This window comes from Onychomys torridus, chromosome 11 (genome assembly GCF_903995425.1).
Source record: "Onychomys torridus chromosome 11, mOncTor1.1, whole genome shotgun sequence".
NCBI classification, from domain to species: domain Eukaryota; kingdom Metazoa; phylum Chordata; class Mammalia; order Rodentia; family Cricetidae; genus Onychomys; species Onychomys torridus.
In genome coordinates this window covers 39714361-39727079 of record NC_050453.1, presented here as the reverse complement: position 1 = coordinate 39727079, position 12719 = coordinate 39714361, and the positions used below count along the sequence as shown (strand labels likewise).

The window sequence follows — 12719 nt, the reverse complement described above, 5'->3', positions numbered from 1 at the left end:
CAAATACATTGCATACATACATAAAGTAATCAAAGATTACTATTCATTAATAAATAATTATTCGTTAATAAAAAATAATAAAATATTGAAACTTGTTGGGTATAAAGTTGGCAAGAATATAGAATTCTTCCACTTCAGCTTCACAGAAATACTTTCTGCATACACACACACACACACACACACACACACACACACACACATGCACCATCATATCCCAACCTCAGTCAACTCCTCACTCTGTCTCTGGATTTGATTGGTCCTTGCAATCCACACGTGATAAGGACCTTATCAAAGACATGAGGTGAATGCAATGCCCTCCATCTGCAGAGAAAATGAACCACAACAGACAGAAGCAAAAATCAGGATTTGCCCCAGAAATCCTAGTGGCTTCTTCACTTGGCTAAATTATTGGCTTGCTGTCTGCACACGAAGGGCAAACCATTAAAGAAACACTGATAAGAGACAAAATCCTTCTTATCAGGACCTCACAGTCTATGAGGAGGTCGGCAACTGCACTTCCTCAAGTGTGGTGGCAGGGGTAAGCCCAAGATGCGAAGAGAATACGAAAGGACCCATGGGTACACGAAGGGGATGCAGGATGCTTCCTAGAAGTCACTGTGGTTTGGAATGTTCTCATGCAGAGACTAGGCAGGTTCAAGGTAAATGCTAAGGGGAAGGTGAGTGCAAAGGCAGATGGCTGAGGAATCATAGTTACTCCTGGGTTTCTGGCTTGTTAATAGAATGAACGGCGCTATCATTTGCTGCAAGAGGCTATGTGGTCGGAGGGTAGAGGAGTGTGGATGTGTTTTTAAATAAGGGGACTATGCAATGCTGTGAGTACTAAAGTCAAAATATCCACTGTCCAACTGGGATGAAATTCTGAAGAAAAGAGGATCCTGGGATTGGAAAATAAATGTGGAGGTGAACAGCATGTGGATGGTAGTTGAAACAAGAGAAGTGGGGCAGGAGGACTCTCTGGGTTTTGACCAGGAAGCATCTGCATGGAAGGATCAGTCATTTAGTTCCTTCTGGAGAAGGCCAGTCAACACTAGGGAAGAGAGTTGCCATAAGGGGAAAGTTCCCACAAGATACAAGCAAGGTACTTTGGTATCCAGTCTCAGATACTCAAATTCTCTACTCACCACTCCACTGTAAATGACCAGAAAATTATTAGCATTAAAATGTGAATGATTAGTTACATGCATCCATGAATATATGCATTTTAATTGGGACTCCAAACTTTATAATAGTTCCAGCTTGGAAACCAAAACTTATGAAACTCGGGCTCCACTACCTATAGCTATCTCCTTTTGCCCTTTTGCTCGTCACTAAAGTGTGAATAATGGTTCCTTAGCTCAGAGACAGAAGATAAGCACCACACTACTGGCCTAGGGCCAGTACCCAATACTATCCTCCATCCATCCTTCTAACCAAGTTTCTCAAACTTCCACATGTATCAGATTCACTTGATGGGCATCCACTCCCAGAGTGGATCTGACTCAGAACTCTGGTGGTGGGCAGAGAAATTCTTAGTGGTGCTGATGCTGCTGTCCAGGGACCATACTCTAGGACTGGACTTTGTCCTCAAGTTGTCCAGAAATTGAATATGTAATCCTGCTAAAGGGTGTGGGTCCTAGTTCTAGGTTTTAAGTTATGGTAGAATAAGAATTCAGGGGCAGGGCAGTACATAGCCTGTTGGCTCAACTACCACCCAAGCCTTTCCAGACCTAGAAGTTAAAGGATTCACACCTCCATGTTTGAAAAGCTGTGACTCACAATACTGGAGGTAGCAGGTGAACTATATTGACTCAGCCCTCGGCCGAGGAGGGGAGTGGGTCTGCAGAGTCACAGGAAACGAGCACAGAATGGACTGAGGTCTCCTCCACAGCTGGGGAGAAAAGTGAGGTGTAGCAGGGCTGGAGAGGAGAGTTAAAGACAGTGGAACCTGGCCTGGTGGCTGGGGAAGAGCGGTCTCCCTCAGAGGTATGTGGGTAGAAAGGAAGCCTGTGGGAACTCTCCCCACCTTCAGATAAGCCAACCTCTGTTCTGAGTTAAAATGGCCCTGGAAAGCAAGAAACTAACCTGGAACAGCCTGGGAATTCTCCCAGCTCTGTAATACCATCCCCCGCTCTCTCCAGGCCCTGGTGCTGCCCAGGAAAACAGGTGGATAGAAATCACGAGACAAGCCCATTAGCAACAGGAATGGAAAGAAAGTGGCTTCTTTTGACAAATGCCTGTCACAGGCATCATCTGCTTTTATGTCTTAAAGATCTCCTCTGAACTCCCCATTTCCATTTGTAATTTAATCCAACCCACATTCACTACTATGCTAGGTAGTGAAATTGATAATATTAATGAATCACAGTGCTCAGCTCATAGAGTTCTGTCTGGGGTATAAAATGCTGTGTTTATTCTGTAGTCTATAAAACAATTTCACATAGCATTGAATTTATTCCTCGCATGCTGAAGAAAATCGGTGATATGAATCCTCTTCCTCTTTTTGTTGTTCTGATCCTCGGCTTAAATATCACCTCTTCACAAGTCTTTGGTGACATGTCAAATCTAGAGTCACTCTGTCCCTACCACATTGCCTCAGATTAATCCTCTGAATAACATTCATCACGGGCCGATTTCATTTCACTCTCTCTGTAGCAGAATATAAATTTTATGAAAGTAGAATATTTGGCTGTCTTGTTCATTGCTGTATTCTCAGGATCCAACTCATTACCCAACTCAGAACTGGTCCCTGAGCTATGCTTATGGGGGGGCGGGCAGGAGATGGAGACAAGAAAGGAGAAAACACAGGAAGAGGAATGGGAAGTAGGTAGGAGGGGGAGAGAGAAGGGGAAGAATGAAAGAAAAGGAGGGAATTAGGAAGGGAAAGGGAATAGATGAGGACCAGGGAATGAGGGAGGGAGGGAGAGAGGGGAAGGATGAAGGAAGAAGGGAAAGAGAGGGCTAAGTAATGTCCACACCCAGTGATGGAGCTAGGGCTTACACTGTGGCTTTGTGGCTCCCATCCCCAGCCTAGGCTCTTCCTCTTCTTGCATCCCAGGGCCACTCTAAGCCAGTACTCAGGTTCTAAGGCTGCAAGCTGACCCTGTCCTCACCTGGGGACAGAGGTAGATCCAGTTACGACTCAGACCTGAGCCCTGGGCAGCTCACCCAGAGCTGTGATGAAGGAACAGAGAATCTGGAAGTTGGGCGTGTGCCATCTGTAACTGTGAAGCCCTTCTCTGTGGACGGGTAGGACTTGGCTGTATTTAGGATTGTTACATTCGAGAAAACATCAATCAAGGACTAAAGAAGTCAAGAGTAACTCAACCCACTTTCCTTTTGAGAAGCAAAAATGTAAAATGTTTCTCATCACTTTTTAAATTAAGAGCAAAGCATAAAATTTCTATTCAGTAAACAGAGCAAACAAAAGAAGTCTATTGCATGACTAGTCAAGGCTAAGAGGGGGAGACAAAGGAGAAAGAAAGAAGGAAGGAAGACAGAATCATGAAGGAGTCATTCATCTTAAAATAGGAAGAGGCTTCTTGTGATCACTGATGACCTGACAGATGGGATCCAGTGCTTGTGTGCTGACAGTCGGGAGGTGTGAGTGACTCTCTTGATCACATAGCCAACAAGGACTAAAGCAAGACCAGACTCAGGAGGCTACAGTCAGAGAACGTGCAGTTAGTTAAGACAAACGCTTTCTTAAAGTACTATACTTACTTGGAGAAAAACCATCACTTAAGACCAAGAACCGTGCCCAGGGGCTGAGAAGAAAGCTCAGTTGCTACAGCACTTGCCTTACAAGCACAAAGACCTGAGTTCAATCCCCAGAACCCACCCTTAAAAAAAAAAAAAAACAGAGCATGATGACATGCACTTGTAACACCAGTGCTAAGAAAGCAGACACAGGTAGAAGACCTATGAGGTTCACTAGCTAGAGAACCTATTCCACTTGGCAAGGCCCAGGCCAGTGAGTGAGAGACCCTGTCTCAAACAAGCAAAAAGAGATAGACTAAATCTGAAGAACAGCAACTGAGGTTGTCCTCTAGCCTCTACACACACACACACACACACACACACACACACACACACACACACACACAAGCATATCTTACAGCACTACTTTCCCATCTCTCCTAGAAAAAGGCCAGGTGTACATTTAGATGATACTGAGGGACAAAAAGATGCAGTTATATTCTTGTAACTATGGCAGCCTCTCAGTCAGTAACAAGTGAGCCCATCCATCAGCCCTAGACTGTGTTGTTACACAGGCCAGAAAGTATACAAAAGCCCACAAGGACAGGTTCCCTCCCCTGCCACAGGCTGTGTGCCCAAGACAGAATCACACCTTCCTCCAGTCCCGTCCAGCTGCTAGACTCCCCCTAACTTACTGATCTGCCAACTTCAGCCCTGTATGAGGATCTGTAGTGTGCCTCTGTGCACCTCGGTCCTAGACTCAATTTTACGAGAGAATTTTCTTTTCAAATGTGGCCAATGTAATTATAAAGGCCCAGGAATTTGAAAGAATGACTCTTTCCAATCAATGCCAAAAGAACACAAATGAGAGACACTTCATCTTTAGTGAGGCTCCGTTCTGTTTCAGAGTCTCACTCACTGCAATTCCAAGTCTAAGTGTGTTTCATGGACAGCACAATGCCCTAATTCCTCATGTTCATGCCAAAGCAGACAGCCTTAACGCCAATTGTCCTATTTACCTCTTTGCTTCTGTCAGGAAGGCACCTGGCTTCGTGTAAGCTCATCCATACTGTAACAAATGGTTTTATGCTGAGCTTTTTTGTTGCAAGTAGCTTTAGAGTTTGTAAATGCATACTTGGTCCAATGGCCCAGATCCCAGCTCCCCTCCACACTATAAGCACCATAAAGATAATTATGGTGCTTACTCTATTACTCACTATTATTCTATCTCTTTAGAGACCACCCACTCCCATTGTCCCTGCTTCCCACCCTCATCCCCTTCCCCTACTGTTCAGCTCATGAGTCAGGGCATAGTGTTCATGGTTGTTAACCTACTGTTACACTTTCTGCTTTTCCTAGCTCTCCCTTGCAAGGGAGCACACACCAGGAAGAAGAAATGCATTCTTCGGGCCATAAAAATCACCCTGGTTTTCCAGTCCATAACTAACTTGCCCCTGGAGACCTAGAGCTGCTGCTGCTGCTCTTCTCACTTGGCCTCCTCCATCTATCACCACTAAGAGAGAAGGCAACAGAAGGAACAGAGCTGACTTCCAGTGGCTAATTTTGATTATCAACTTAACACATATTGGAAGCAGGAATCTCAATTGAAAAGTTGCCCCCATCAGACTGCCTGTAGGCATGTCTGAGGAGCATTTTCTTGATTGCTAATTGATGGAAAAATACCCAGCCCTCTGTGGGCGGTACCATCCCTAGGCAGATGGAGTTGGGCTATATAAGAAAGCAAGTTGACCTCAAGTCTTGAAGCAAGCCAGTAAATAGTGTTCTTCTGTGGTCTCTACTTCAGGTCCTACAGTGATCTATGGTAAAATGGAAGGGTATAAACTTAGAAATATGTCTAGAATTACCTACTTCGAGCTCAAGTTTTGCTTTCATGCTGGAATGGGCATCTGGGTGCACCCATGGCCCTATCAACTGGGGACAGGCATGCTTCGTCACTGATCTACAGAATCCCTTCAGGGAAAGCCAGAGGTGGGAAGGCCCTTTCCCAGTCAGTCACTAACATCCTGAGTGAGGCAAACCTTCCTAACCAAAATGTACTGACACTGAGAAGCAGACAGTGACATACACACTACCTTTCCTTTCCATCAGACAATCCCTGCTCCTCAGGCAGGATTCACATGCACACTAGACTAGGATCCATGACAAAGATCACTCCAAGTGGCCAGGAAGGGAATAAGGGACACAAACTTCATGGACATCAAACAATGTGATATTACCTACTGACAAGAAGTCAGAAGTGACATAAACAAGAACCAGGAAGACAGACAAGTGGACAGACTTCACTCTCTACCTACAGAGAACCTATGCTTTAAATGCCCACTGACCCCATCACTTCAGCACAGAGGAAGCATTGTGGAAAGCAAGTCAGCCAGCCCTGGATTTAATCCCGGCTCTGTCTCCTACTGCTTGGTGAACCTGAACAAGTTACCTAACTTTTCTTAGCTTCAGTTTCTTCATTTATAAAATGGAGGTACATGCTTGATAGGATTTGCAAGGATTCATTATGGTAAGGTATAGAAACTGCTGGATACAGCACCCAGAAACTAAAGCCCTCAATAAGTAGTAGCTAATTCTTCGTTCAAAGCCCAAAATGATTTAGCTGCCTGAAAGATCCACAGGCTCCAGGGGAAAGGAGAAGTTGGGACTGGCCTGTTCCTAAGAAGGCTCATCTTTCCCTAACACAGCAAAGAAGTAAATGACTGACATTTCCTTGCAAAATGATGCTTCTGGAATGTGGATTTCTCAGTTGAAACCCAGACAACATGTAGGTCTGTCTGTCTATCTATCTGTCTGTCTGTCTGTCTATCTATCTATCTATCTATCTATAGCTCTCTCTTTCTCTCTCCCACTTCCCTTCTCTCAAGCCCAATACTCAATCACAACTTCAAAGAAGTACAAGAGTTGTGACAACATGGATCCAAAGGCTCAGCCCTGTGCATGTGGACAGCGACTGCTCTCCATCACACTGCCACTAACCCTTCACTTACAACTCCTGGCAAGATGGTTTCCTGGAAGCCCCAGGCTCATAAATCCCACAAGTAAGCAGATTAGGAACAGAAAGGGCTCCATGGAAACCACCCTCAAAGTGGCTGCAGTATCTAAGCATGAAGTCCCACTCTGGAAAGGGGCAGTTCACAGAATCTGGTTTTCATTGTTTGGGGTTTTTGTTGTTTGTTTGTTTGTTTGTTTGTTTGTTGTTTGTAGCTGCAGCTCAAACCTAGGGCCTTGACCATGCTCAGGAAACACTCTACTATTGATTTACATCCCTTACCCAGAAATACGTATTTTCAATTTGAATTTTGCACACAGAATTGAAAAGAAGTCCTAGAATCTGAGTCAGAACTGTTCCAAACAGGAAGGCTATGAGACATGACACAAATGCAATGTGTGTTATCCATACCTCTGACCATGCGTTCAGTCATATGCCCATCATCCATCTCTATCTGTATAGTCAGTCTCTGTCCAGTTAGCTCCCACACAACCTCAAAAGTGCCCAGACTTAGACAGTAAACAGTATAATCACCCCATACTCCAAAGTAGCAAAGACATCTCCCTGGCTAGAGGTAAGAGACTTGTAGAAAGCAATAAAACATAAGGCCATCTTCTTCTGGGCACTGGAGACAGGAACAATCCTACAAGAACCACACTTTTGCAAGAGAGGGAGCTCTATTTTCTAGCAGTTTCTACCGGGAACAGACGACAAAGTTCCCTTCAACATCTTACACCCCACCTTCCAACCTCTCTTCTTCTGGTTCTCACAATAAACTAGTGTTCTTATTTCCATATTAGAAATATCTCTTCCTTTCATGAAAACAGTTCTCTGGTGTCAGGCTTCCCAGCCTCCCCTTAGGATTAAGATATTCTGCCTTCCCCCAGAGGATGATGTCTCCATGATACAATGTAAGGATGGTGTCCTCATGACACAATGTAAGTCTCATCCCCCAAGAACAAGAGTCAATGTTCCAACACACTAACCTGGGAAGGCTTGACTGTTCCCAGGTCTGGGTGATCCACCAGCCTACTCAGCCTGAAACACTGGCTCTGATCTGTCACAGTCACAGATGTGTCAAAGACCCCCACCTCAATCCCTACCTTCCCCTCCCCCAAACCTGCATATACCTTGGACAAGAGGCCAGAGGTCCCCACCTGAGGGCAGAAGCCTAGATGGGGGAGATGGGGGAAAAGTGTCTGCCATCATTCTGTCTAGATCACCAACATAAAAGGCACGGAGCATGGGTGCTCTGCCCCTGAAAAGCATTCTGTTCAGGGAGACATCCAAATCCTGTTTTAAAAAAAAAGCAAGTCACTCCAGCCTGGTCTCCTCCTGGTATTCTCCATCCAAGTCCCCGTCTCAGGAAAGGACCACATGTCTGCCCCAACTAGCAGTTCCAGGCGCCCAGGCCGCTCTACACCAGTCCAGAGTCACCTCCAAAAGCACATGTAGCCTCCTGCATAGAAACTTCACTGGAAGCTCAGCCCCTGGCTGAACACTTTCTCAACAGTCCCCCACAAAACTTGCCAGTGTTAGGGACTGTCGAGCTGCTTTCATCTAGAGCCATGGAAGGGCTCTGAGAGGCTCGGAGGCTAGTGAAAATCCCCAGGCCCTCATCAACCAGGAGTGGGGCTCCATTTCTGTGGCAACAAGCGAGACTCCCTAGCTGTGGGGGTGAAAAATGTAAGCCAAATGCTACCCCTAGGACCCCACCCAGGGGCATGCAATTCGCTCATAGGACATCCCAACAGGGTACTGTCCCAGCTGCCGCAATCGCTGGAGAAGTTGGAAAGAACGGGATGCAGAAGACGAGCTGGTGAGGAGCCTTCCGAAAAGGTCTGGCCCAGATCCGAGCCTCCTCCGAGGTCCACGCACCCCAACAGGTAGCAGCAGCAGGGGGGGTTGCGCTGCCTCCAGGTGTGCAGCGCAGCCCGGCTTGAGGCCACCCTGGCACAGCCCCATCCTCGGCTGCAAACACCCAACCCCACTCACCTTGAATTAATGCAGAGTCCCGCGCTCAGCTGAAGGAGGGTGTGCTAGTAATCCCGAGGCATCACTGAATTCTTTTAAAAGAGCAAAAGGGTGGGGGAAGGGGGAGGGAGGGAGGAAGGGAGAGGGAGGAAAGAGGGGTAGTGAAATTGAAGGGGAAAGGAGGTAAAGTCTGCAGAAAGAGGCGCAGGGGAGGGGAAAAAAAACGGAAAACAAAATTAATAAATGAGAAAAGAGACAGTTCGGGGGACAGAGGGAGGAAAAAAAAAAATCTGTCTCCTGCCCACACAGTGCAAAAGAAATTTCTGGCAATCAGAAAGACTCTCTCTCTCACACCTGCCCCTTCAGAGGGGGGCAGCTGGGGAAATAAATAACAAAGGAGAAGAGAAGACGGGAGGGTATCCAAACGGAGAGCAAATCTCTCTGTCCAGGCAGCGCAGCCCCAGAGAGCTGTGCGGAGCAGGCAGGAGGCGGGCAAGAGAACACGGGAGCGCGCAGAGGCTGCGGGGAGGGGCAGGGGGGCAGCGCAAGGCTGGGTTTATCCACCGATCTGTGTAATAACCAGGCTGGGGTCCAGAAAATTAGGTCAGGGTTTCTGAAAAAAAAAAAAAAAGTTCACTGACCTCAAACTTCCGCGAGTGGTTTCCACTGAAGCTCCGGGATCTCCCCCGGGGCAGTTCCTCCTCCGACCTGCTCTCCGCGCCCCCAGCACTAGACCTCACCAGAATCCTAGCCACTGGCCTCACATGGGGAGGAAAAGTGATCAGAAGAGTATTCGCCACATCGCAAGAGAAATAAAAGCCACTTGGGGCTTTCTGGAGTCAAGAGTGGGTAGTGGGAGAGGGCACGGTCCCTGAGCCCAGCACTGCCCAAGAAAGGGGACTCCAACCCAGGGAAGGAACCCCTCTGCAGCCGGTGGCGTTCTCTGAGGCTCTCCAGAGCCCAGCTGAGAACTCTAAGGGAAGCCAACCTGCTCCCGAGGACTGCCTTAAAAATGAGTGAGTCAAGCTGGGGCTTCCACGGCCTGCTAGACTTGATCTCTGGGGTTTCCTCTCTCCCGTTTCTCTGGCTCTCAGCCTGTCTTTCCAGAACACTGAATATGTCTGCAAGAGTCATGTGGGCAAGTATTCCTTCCATCGCCATCAACTGATTCCAACAGAGAAAAGGGAGAGGCTTTCCGATGGAAGGAACTGGAAGCGGGTGGAGGGAGGCTATCACCCCTCACCACACTCACTCCCTAAGCTTGGCCCTGGCCATTCCTCTGAAGGTTTCCTTGAGGTTTTCGAAGTGAAAGGAACAGTCGGCCTGCTTCACTCTGAGTTTCCCATGACTGATAGCAGGGACCCTCTCTACTCAGCCAACTCTACACCCTGCTGGCCTTCAGCCTGACTCTGGAAGGAGCTGGAAAACACTGCATAAAAGGAGACAGAATAGTCAGGAGGCCCACAGCCGCAACTCTTTCCTCTTAGTCCAGTGGGAGCCGGAATTGAAAGTCAAGGGCTGTGCAACCTGCTTGCCCCATTTTACTGCCCATGCCTCCCAAACAGGAAAGTCTGATTGGGAGGTTTGCCTCGTGAGCTGTCTGTGGGTCAGATGATGGATAAACTTCTCACCAAGCCCGAAAAGAACTTAGTCTAGACTCTATAAGTGAGATTTTCAGTAAACTGAGTCACTAGCCCCAACAATAAGAAAACAAAGCTCCATTGGGCATTAGGGGAAAACATGGGGCTATATATCAATTTCTCAGAAGCTGGAAACAGTTCTGTAAATAAACTTTCCCTCATTAGAAGGTGTATGTATATGGGGGGGTGAGTGTGGGTGTGTGGGTGCGTGTGTGTTTAAACATTAAAATGCCTCCTGAGGGCTGGCAAGATGGCTCAGAGAGTAAAGATGCTTGCCACCAAACCTGACAATCTGAGTTCAACCCCCAACCCACATGTTAAAGAGAACTAATTCCAGAAAGTTGTCCTCTGACATGTACATGTGGCATGTGCACTCTTACACATACAAAAATAAATAAATAATGAAATGTAATTTTTACTTCAAAATGCCTCCAGACCCCCTCTTACTCAGGAAAGAGGCCAGAGTCTTTGGCTGTAGAAGTAAGTGCTTCTCCCTGAGGAGAAGCAGGATAAAGTCAAGGAGAGGTCCTCCCACTTCAGAGAATCAATCAGGAAAGGGGAGGCCCTCCCTTGGATCAACTTCAGAACCTACTGGAGTCTACAGAAAGGAAAATGATACTCGGTATCCTTGCCCCTGCCCACAGCATAGACACACATCGACATAATGCAGCCAGGGATGTCTTCCTCCATAAACAGGGCATTTACACTCCAATTTTTGAGCCTCCTTTTTCTTTTCTTTTTTTTTAACTGAAAGTTTCTGGAGCTAGACTAACAGAAGGCGGATGGTTCACTGGCTTGGAATCTCCTCCAGAGAAGAGCATCCACACTCACCCCTCTACCATCCAAACAAACAATTATCATGCCCACAAACAAGATTCTCCTTGACAACCCCTTCCAACACTTGGGGGAGTGCCACTGACCTGATGGCCATGGAAGATCCCCTGTGCCTGTTCACTGTGGCAGTACAGTCCCGATGGCCAAGGCCAAGCCTCTGGACACACTTGCTATTTTATTTCTTGTCTCTTTGAATACAAGTAATTGAACAATTCTAACAATATGCTGTCCTTTCAGACACAAAGAAAACATCATTTTGATTCCTGTCCCATTTGAATGAGCTGTGGCTGTTGCTGTAAGGCAGAGGAGGTGGGAAGTGGGGAGTGGGGAAGTAGACTGGGAGGCAGGAATCCATCTCAGCGGGGACACACACACACACACACACACACACACACACACACACACCTCTCCAAGCCTCCAGGACCCCCAGCAGGGGAAAGGGCCAGGTGACTGACACTCCTTCTCCAAGTCTTTATGCAGGCAGAAGCACCTTGCAGCCCTGACTTAGACCGATGCCTGACACTGCACTGCCTAATGGGACTTTACTCCATACTGGGGCCCTGGCTTCAAAGAAAAGACCCTGCTTTAATAATTCAGCTGGCTTGAATGCCATTTAGTATCCATAGCAACCAGTTCCCTGACATCTAGTTGTAGGCAGGATGTGGCTGGAAGGGGGAAAAAGGAAGGGAAGGAGGAAAAAGCAAAGAAGACAGGAAAAGAAAACTAGGTCAGATTTGGTCTCAACTTGCCCTCCTTGTCCTGATCCTGACAGTGTGAAGCCTGTGGCTCTCCCTGTATGCCTTCTTTCTCCTCGCTCTGACTTGGCTCCTTCCCACCTGGCCTCTGTCCTTCCCCTCTCCTCTACTAGAAACGAGAGATCCAGATTCCTGACTCAGCATTCCAACTCAGCACCTTTGCTTTTCCTTGTCTCCCTTTCCTTTAAATAAGGGAGCTGTGGGTGTTTGCTGTCTCCTGCCAGCTCTTACTATGCATGATTCTATGGTGCTCTCTCCCTGTCCCTCCACCCCACAGCCTTTCATCTCTGTCCAGGTGTTTCTGGTGCTCTCCATCTCCCAGACTTGGAACATGTGTCCTTGTTCTCTATCTGCCTGCCTATCTATCTATCTATCTATCTATCCATCCATCCATCCATCTATCTGCCTACTAATCTATCTACCTACCTACCTATTACCTATCTATCTGCCTGCCTACCTATCTACCTACCTATCTATCTATCTATCTATCTATCCATCCATCCATCCATCTATCTGCCTACTAATCTATCTACCTACCTACCTATTACCTATCTATCTGCCTGCCTACCTATCTACCTACCTATCTATCTATCTATCTATCTATCCATCCATCCATCCATCCATCTATCTATCTGCCTACCAATCTACCTATCTATCTGCCTACCTACCTATCTACCTATCTACCTACCTACCTATCTATCTATCTGCCTACCTACCTATCTACCTATCTACCTACCTACCTATCTACCTATCTATCTATCTATCTGCCTACCTATCTCCCTATATATTTGCCATCTGTTTCACCTATAA

General features: G+C 46.9%; 1 protein-coding gene across 1 annotated transcript in view; it reads right to left on the bottom strand.

Moving 5' to 3' along the window:
• The window catches only part of Cacna1e (calcium voltage-gated channel subunit alpha1 E), a 472757-nt gene extending 463600 nt beyond the window's left edge, over positions 1 to 9157 (bottom strand). Inside the window, 1 exon segment of the mRNA XM_036202180.1 lies at positions 8702 to 9157. The gene's annotated coding sequence lies outside the window, so the exon portion shown is untranslated.
• Positions 9158 to 12719: the final 3562 nt, after the last annotated feature.